This window comes from Misgurnus anguillicaudatus, chromosome 6, assembly GCF_027580225.2.
Source record: "Misgurnus anguillicaudatus chromosome 6, ASM2758022v2, whole genome shotgun sequence".
Lineage (NCBI taxonomy): Eukaryota > Metazoa > Chordata > Actinopteri > Cypriniformes > Cobitidae > Misgurnus > Misgurnus anguillicaudatus.
This window is the reverse complement of record NC_073342.2, coordinates 11,178,369-11,187,134: the sequence shown is the minus strand read 5'-3', so window position 1 is coordinate 11,187,134 and position 8,766 is coordinate 11,178,369. Positions and strand designations below refer to the sequence as shown.

General features: G+C 45.5%; 1 long non-coding RNA gene across 3 annotated transcripts; it reads left to right on the top strand.

Moving 5' to 3' along the window:
* Positions 1 to 1,195: 1,195 nt before the first annotated feature.
* On the top strand, positions 1,196 to 2,831 carry LOC141364289 (uncharacterized). Of its 3 annotated transcripts, XR_012369993.1 has the most exons (6): positions 1,196 to 1,439; positions 1,649 to 1,732; positions 2,221 to 2,311; positions 2,410 to 2,460; positions 2,678 to 2,726; positions 2,814 to 2,831. It is a non-coding gene; the product is annotated as an uncharacterized lncRNA (long non-coding RNA). The 3 variants fall into 3 exon arrangements; XR_012369991.1 differs by lacking the exons at positions 2,410 to 2,460; positions 2,678 to 2,726; positions 2,814 to 2,831 and adding an exon at positions 1,521 to 1,567 and having other exon boundaries at positions 2,221 to 2,403; XR_012369990.1 differs by lacking the exons at positions 2,410 to 2,460; positions 2,678 to 2,726; positions 2,814 to 2,831 and having other exon boundaries at positions 2,221 to 2,403.
* The last annotated feature ends 5,935 nt before the right edge of the window (positions 2,832 to 8,766 follow it).

The window sequence follows — 8,766 nt, the reverse complement described above, 5'->3', positions numbered from 1 at the left end:
AGCCGCCCCCTTAAAGCTGGCCAGAGAGGAAAGCTACTTTAACATGTTACCAAAAAGTTAAGTATATAGTGCAAATTAATACAAAATAAATTCATTTAGTTGTACTATTTCACTGTTAGTCATGTTATAATTTATTTAAAACAATTAAAAATCAAAACTGAGTTCGTTGTGTGTGTGTCATGTTTGTGTGTCTGGGGCGCACCCCTAATGAGTGTCTATGTAGGTCAGGAAAAAGGGTAAAAACATGTGACCTGAGGCTGAGCTCTAAGTGGCTTGTTTCGGATCCGCCCTGGGGCGCAGGACTGTGTGCCCCAAACACTCCCACTTATGTTGAAAGCGAATCAATATTGCATTTAATGTTTTTACCTCCTGTGATTGGATCGTTCGAAGAGTCTCATAACCGCATTGGAGATTGCTGTGTTAACTGATAGCTACAGTACAGATCAGTGAAAGCAAGTGAAATATCTTGAGATGAAGGAAAATATGCTTTTATCCTTACAAAATCACCCTATACAAGGTATTTTAATTGATGAATAAATAAAGGATCAAGAAGCAATTGGACCAGATCGACCAACGGAGTCAAATGATGGCAGTCTGTGTTCTCCACCACTTCTCATGGCAAACGGAGTTGGCTGGATATCATGTAAGTCTTCTTGAGTTTTATTTTTTCCCTGTTTGCTGTTTTAAAGTCTGAATGCGTGATAGACGTGCACGACATGAACTTTTGTGGCACGTTTGAGCTTGTGTTGCGTGGACATAATGAGAGCGAGAGCTCATATAATCCGGTAGTCTATATTTCGTGGCTTGGTCAACTTTGTTGTTAGTTTTGTTGTTGTAGAGTTTAAAAAAGCACTCACGAGAAAACCACTGTTTTTAAGGAAACTTCACGAACCGTGCATATTGAGCTGATGGACTGTAACAGTTACTTAGTCTGTTGTGAGGAAAAAATTTGCTTGTGCTATTGCTATAAAAGCAAAAAGAAACGTACGAGCCTGTGATTAGGCAACTTTAGTGTCTCTTTTTGTGTGTGTTCGGTCGTGTTAAACGAAAAGTCTTTGACAGAGAACATTTAAGCAGGATAAAGAAAACTGTGAGCGCCATTTTGGCAGATGCCAATACAACTCAACTTGAGAATGTAATTCCTATGTATGTCCAGTTGGTGGCAGTGTGTTGCTCAAATGACGCCCTGGTTTCGAGTAACCCCAGGGTGCACCCTGGACGATGGGGCGGGGCGACACTTCTTGGCGGAGCGACACGTGTCGTCCCGCCCATATTTGTTCCCCCCGCCTTTGGCATTTTCCTCCGACCCAGCTGGGGGCAGTTAGCGTTGAAACGGTGGCGACTGCGGCAGCAGAGTAATAATAACCAAGTTGATTGCCTGAGCTGAAAGCAAAGAGTTCTTTGGTAGAAGACAGTGTTCAGAAAAAGTGGAAGCAACGGTAAAATACATTTTTTTATTAGTAAAATGAGATGAAAAAAGTCAAATGAACGAATTTTATTTGTTTTATTTAAAATGATAGATTTGAACTGTTGCCTAAGAATCATAAAGCACATCGCTTTCTGCATGGTAAAGTAACAGTCTAAATTGTTTTATTGTAAACGAGATATAGATTAGCCTACGTATCTGATATTTGTTTGTTTGTTACAGGATGTCAATGTGTATGTTGCTAATTCCTACGTGATAGTGACCTGGCTTTCACTACATTCTTGTTTTTCTGGGTTGTCTTTTTTGGTAAGTTCTGGAATGTTGTATCTTATGAATGATTGTACTATCACTGAATATAAACAACATATTTCCTAGGCTCTGATTTGGTTCTACATATTTTAGCCTAATGTCAGTTTAGCAATATCCAATACTAAACAATGTGCTGTTGAATTTTGTTAAGTTGCACAATGCTATTAATTACATAAACCATTACAGAGATGTTTGTGTAGAGCATGTGCATTATACAGATACAGACAAACCAAAGACACGAGAAATGTATTTTCTTAACCCATATGCAACAAGCAGGATTTGGACCGTATATTGACACATTCAGGTTATAGAAATGTTATCAGAATGTGTTCAGAGATTACAGTGGTTCTGTTTTAAAAATTTCAGTGCATGACCAGTTATGTATCAACAAACCACATATATGACACTTGAAAATGAAATATAAATGTGTTAAATGACATTAAGGACTACATCCCTAAAATATTGGGTGTAATTTTTCTTTACAGAAACATTGCAAAACTCATCGACAGCAGAAATTGGACAGAGAAAACTGCCAATACATTTGAAGTGAAACATTTTATATACATGCTAACAAAAGTCTGTTTCATTACATAAATTATAACATTTACAATAATTGATGTGATGGTAATCTGTAAAGGTAAAACTGTGTGCTTGTTTTCATCCAAACCTAACAGGGAATCCCGAAGGAGATGGGTGGGAACCACTTTGGGATTATCATACTAATGGTAGGTAAAATTTGAAGAGTTATTTTTAAAAATTGTAAGTTATATAACCTGCTAATTTTCTTGTTTTTTGTGGATTGTACACTCTGTACATAGCTTTGGGTCTGGAATTTGATTTGACAGAGGTCATGTCATTAAATTTCTTAAGTTATTTAAACAGACATACATGATGATTGTGTGTGTATGTATATAATATTATTGTTGTTGTTGTTTTTTTCAGAATGATGCCTCTGATTAGTAGGTGGTGGTGTTCTGTTCTCCTGGACAATGTATGCAACTATTAGAATGTTCCTACATTAAACATTATTTGTACCATATCTACCAATATACCTACCTCTTGTCATTTGTTCTTTTAGCACTCAACCACTGAGGGGAGGGAGGCAGAGTCCAGTGAAGCAGGTTATTTGTGCACATACATTCATTAAGAACTAATAATAACATATGTGTGTGCATGCAGAGGTATTTTTTTCTTAGTTGTTACAACTACATAGTTGTTCAGATATGAAATTGAAGGGATTAAGTACAAGTACTATATCGGTCAGCACTGCAGATCATTTAATATTATCAGTTAACACATTTAATAACATTTCAGCTTAACTCAATTTCTGTTTGCTATCCAATGTGGGTTCTGTTCACCATACAAGACAAATATTTATATTCAATACAAAAGATCCCCATGTGGATCATACTGCCGGTCGTCAGACTCCTTGTAAATACCAAGCTGGATTATTACAATTAAACGCAAAATGAATGTTTGGAAATGTAAACTGAAATTTCCTACTGACACACTACAGCAAAAGATATAAATAACTGGCTTAAAACCTTTATATTTCTGTGTAAAATAAAACATGCCTAAGACTTCTGCACAGTAATGTATATATTCATATTTTATTTGTAGTATTATAAAATAATATTAATCTTTATTTAGTATGAAGTTGTGACAACAATCTTTCAGGTTTGTCTAAACTAACGGCGAATTCACACGGGGCGTAAGCGTTAACGCTTAACGGAGGGCGTGTCTGAAGCTAGCCCTGACGCGACCGTCATAGAGGCAACAGCCAATCACAGTGGACCACAACACTATAGTGACAGGACCATAAACACATAGTGACACTGACAGGACCGCAACAGAATACAACAAAAAGGCGGTTTTTGTTTTGACAGCTATGGAAGTTGGTTTGGTTGCGTTAGCGATTGGTGTTGGTGTAGCTTTGACAGCAAATACCCGCAGGCGACGACTGTCACGGTAGGAAAATCCATTGTTTTCCTCCGTGTCATGTTTGTATGTGTGTGTTGTTCACTTACCCTGCCATGTGCTCGTTAGAGCGATCCCTTTCACCTGTGTGTTGATTGTCTCGCTCCAGCTGTTCATCATTACATCATCTCCATAAAAACTCACCTGACTTTCTGTTCCCTGCCAGATTCTATTGTTTGCTCAGTCTCCATGTTGCTTGGTTGTTCCGTGTGCATTGGATTACGTGTTTCAGTTTGGATGTGTATTGTCGTCGTCGTCTTCGTGTGGATGTTCCGTGTCAGCCTGGATTTCACCACTGCTCACCACTCCACCAATGTCGCACTCAAAGCACCAACTTCCACCGTAGTCATCGTCACCATTGCCTTCAACAACACCGGACTGGATTACTTCCGCATTGACATTGAATACTCTCTCTTTGTTTACATTTAATAAACATTGTTATATTTTACACCTGCGTTTGCTTCCGTCTCTTACAAGTCATTACAGAAGAATCTGGCCAACATGGAAGCAGCAGGTGGTCAGCCGATCTCCGCGCTGGAGGAGTTTCTCCAACGATTGCTGACTCGCATGGATCATCAGGATAAAACCATTGAAGATATGCGGAAAGCCGTCCAGGTAATGGTGGCGAAGGTTTCCGAGCTCTCTCAGCGATCTCCGGACATCACGCCTCCCACTGCGCCACCCATGCCGCCCGCACCATCTTCACCTCCAGGGGGTAGTTTCATCCCGGAACCGAGACTTCCGATCCCGGAGAAATACGCCGGTGAGCCCAACTATTGCCGTACTTTTCTCTCTCATTGTTCTTTACATTTCGCCCAACAGCCCCGGACATTCTTCCTCGAGGAGACCAAGGTAGCGTTTACGCTCTCGCTTCTCTCGGGCAAGGCTGCCCTCTGGGGGACGGCGGTATGGGAAAACAAGGACAGCTGTTGTTCCTCGTTCGCCTCGCTTTCTGAGGAAATGAAGAGGGTTTTCGACCGCTCCGTCGCCGGGAGGGAGGCCGCCCGTCTCCTCACGGATCTCCAGCAGGGGGAGCGGTCGGTCTCGGACTACGCCATCGAGTTCCGTACCCTGGCGGCGGAGTGCAGGTGGAACGAGGAAGCGCAGTGGGACCATTTCCTGCATGGGTTGGCGGATCGGATCCATCGAGAGATCATCACGGCGGAATTACCGAAGTCGCTCAACGGGTTGGTGGACTTGGCGATCCGGGTTGACGCACGCCTTTCCACCGTTGCCAGGAGGAAGACTCAAGGTCCGTCCCTACGTCAAGCGGAGTCCACGGATCCACCCATCGAAGCTTCCGCCGGTGGTCTCTCAGATCCGGAACCCATGCAGGTGGGTCGAGCTCGGTTACCCCGGGAGGAGAGGAAGCGGCGGAGATCCCTGGGTCTCTGCATGTACTGTGGCGAGTCGGGTCACCAATGCCAGAGGTGCCCGGTAAAAGACCAAGCCCGATAGTAAAACAGAGGCTACTATCGGGCAGGATCTCCGCACAGAAGACCTCTACTACATCCACTCTCCTTCCGGTGAGACTACGGTGGTCCACTATGTCACACTCAGGGCACGCACTTCTGGATTCGGGGGCGGAGGGCAACTTCATCGACAGCTCACTTGCACGTAAGCTCAAGTTACCTTTCACCTCACTCACCCACCAGATTGCGCCCTTCGCCCTCAATGGACATCAGTTACCCACCATCAAGTACACCACAGCACCTATCACACTCATCACTTCCGGAAACCACACAGAGACTATTTTGTTTTTTATTACTGACACTGCTCTCTCCCCCATAGTTCTTGGACACCCTTGGCTTCATTCCCATAACCCAAGAATTGACTGGAAACTGGGTTCTGTTACCAGCTGGAGCGAGGAGTGTCATAAGTCCTGTCTTGTCTCTGCTTGTGTTTCTGTTTCTGAGTCTGTGTTTCAGGGGAAAGCAGTGGATTTGTCTACCGTGCCCGCGGAGTACCACGACCTGAAGGAGGTGTTCAGTAAGTCGCGGGCTGATTCCTCCTCATCGTCCCTATGACTGTGCGATAGACTTATTGCCAGGTACGTTTCCGCCTAAGGGCAAGTTATACTCTCTGTCCGTTCCGGAGATGGAGGCCATGGAGAAATATATTTCTGATTCTCTGGCAACGGGGTTCATTCGCCCTTCCTCATCTCCAGCGGGGGCGGGGTTCTTTTTTGTGGGGAAGAAGGACGGATCCTTGCGACCTTGTATTGACTACCGAGGGTTGAACAACATCACGGTAAAGAATACTTATCCTTTGCCGTTGATGTCTTCAGCTTTCGAGAGGTTGCAGGGAGCGTCCGTTTTCACTAAATTGGACTTACGTAATGCATATCATTTGGTTCGCATCAGGAAGGGGGATGAATGGAAGACTGCGTTTAACACCCCTCGTGGCCATTTTGAGTACTGCGTGATGCCTTTCGGTCTCACGAACTCGCCGGCAGTCTTCCAAGCACTCGTTAATGACGTGTTGCGAGACATGGTAGACCAGTTCATATATGTTTACCTGGATGACATATTGATTTTTTCTTCGTCTCTCCAGGAACATTTGCAACACGTACGACGAGTGCTTCTGCGGTTGTTAGAGAATGGGCTTTTGTCAAGGCGGAAAAATGCGTTTTTCATGCACAGTCTGTTTCTTTTTTAGGACACATCATTTCGACTGAGGGTGTTCGCATGGATCCTGAGAAAGTTAAGGCTGTGGTAGATTGGCCATCCCCAGAGTCTCGCAAGGCCCTGCAGAGATTTCTGGGGTTCGCCAATTTTTACCGGCGTTTCATTCGCAATTTCAGCCAACTAGCCGCACCTCTGACCGCTTTGACTTCCCCTGGTTTGACGTTCAGGTGGTCAGACGCAGCTGAGGCTGCGTTTGCCAAACTGAAAAGCTGCTTTGTTTCAGCTCCCATTCTCGTTACCCCTGATTGTTCACGTCAATTCATAGTGGAGGTCGACGCGTCAGAGGTGGGGGTAGGAGCAGTGTTGTCCCAGCGCGCATCCTCAGACGGAAAGGTTCATCCTTGCGCGTATTATTCCCATCGTTTATCTCCTGCGGAAGTTAACTATGACATTGGCAATCGAGAGTTGTTGGCGGTCAAGCTAGCACTGGAAGAATGGCGTCACTGGCTTGAAGGGTCGGGTGTACCTTTCATTGTATGGACGGACCATAAGAATCTCGAATACATTAGAACTGCCAAAAGACTTAACTCCAGGCAGGCGCGGTGGGCATTGTTTTTCGGTCGTTTCGATTTTACACTTTCTTACCGGCCGGGTTCCAAAAACATCAAACCCGATGCTTTATCCCGTCTTTTTGAGCGTTCCGATCGTACTGCTACTCCCGAGCCCATTTTACCAGAGAAAATCATTATCTCTGCGCTCAGATGGGAGGTCGAATCGAAGGTTTTGACAGCCTTAGAAGGGGTAACGCCTCCGGCTCGCTGCCCACCGAACCGTTTATTTGTGCCGGAAGGGTTACGGTCAGACGTCCTCCAGTGGGGTCATGGTTCCAGTGTTGCTTGTCACCCAGGGGTTAGTAGAACTAGGTTTCTAGTCAAGCAACGATTTTGGTGGCCTGGTATGGCTCGTGACGTCCACGACTTCGTCTTGGCTTGTTCGGTTTGTGCCGTTGGTAAGACTTCCAATCGTCCTCCAGATGGGTTACTTTTACCGCTGTCTGTCCCTTCGAGACCCTGGTCCCACATTTCGCTAGATTTTATTACCGCCCTCCCACCCCCTAAGGGTAATACGGTGATTTTGACCGTAGTGGACCGGTTCTCGAAGGCGACCCATTTCATTCCCTTGCCCAAATTACCATCAGCCAAGGAAACAGCGGTAGCTGTCATTGACCACGTCTTCCGAATACATGGCCTCCCGACAGACGTGGTCTCTGACAGGGGTCCCCAGTTTGTGTCCAAATTTTGGCGAGAGTTCTGCAAATTGCTAGGGGTGACTGTTAGTCTTTCGTCCGGGTTTCATCCCCAGAGCAACGGTCAAACCGAGCGAGCCAATCAGGACGTCGAAAGGGTGTTGCGATGTCTGGTTTCCAAGAATCCTTCGTCCTGATGTCAGCAACTCTCAATTGTGGAGTACGCACACAATTCTCTGCCGGTGTCATCTACGGGCATGTCTCCATTTAAGTGTAGTTTAGGGTACCAACCACCTAATTTTGTCAGTACTGAATCCGAGGTGTCGGTTCCCTCCGCAAACGCACTAGTCCAGAGGTGCCACCGCACCTGGACCAGAGCTCGCAGAGCTCTGCTCCAGGCAAGGTCACGTACCAAGGCCAAGGCCGATCGCCACCGGTCAAAGCCTCCCCGATACGTCGTCGGTCAAAGAGTGTGGCTTTCAACCCAGAATATTCCGATGCGTTCCGTCTCGAATAAACTTGCTCCCAAATTTATTGGCCCGTTTCTGTTACCAAAATCATTAATCCGGTAACAGTGCGTCTTAGCCTTCCTCCTGCGTACAGGAGGGTTCACCCCGTCTTTCATGTTTCCAAAATTAAACCGGTGATTTCTTCCCGTCTTAATCCGCCTGCCCCGGTTCCCCCTCCGCCTCGTATCGTTAATGGGGAAACCACATATTTGGTTAACCGTATTCTGGACTCCAGACGGAGGGGACACGGATTTCAGTACTTGGTGGATTGGGAAGGTTACGGTCTGGAGGAGAGAAGGTGGGTTCCGGCTCGGGACATACTGGATCACCGCCTTATTGATGAGTTCAATCAACAGGTAAAGCAGGCTGGGAGGCGTTCCTAGGGGAGGGGGTACTGTCACGGTAGGAAAATCCATTGTTTTCCTCCGTGTCATGTTTGTATGTGTGTGTTGTTCACTTACCCTGCCATGTGCTCGTTAGAGCGATCCCTTTCACCTGTGTGTTGATTGTCTCGCTCCAGCTGTTCATCATTACATCATCTCCATAAATACTCACCTGACTTTCTGTTCCCTGCCAGATTCTATTGTTTGCTCAGTCTCCGTGTTGCTTGGTTGTTCCGTGTGCATTGGATTACGTGTTTCAGTTTGGATGTGTATTGTCGTCGTCGTCTTC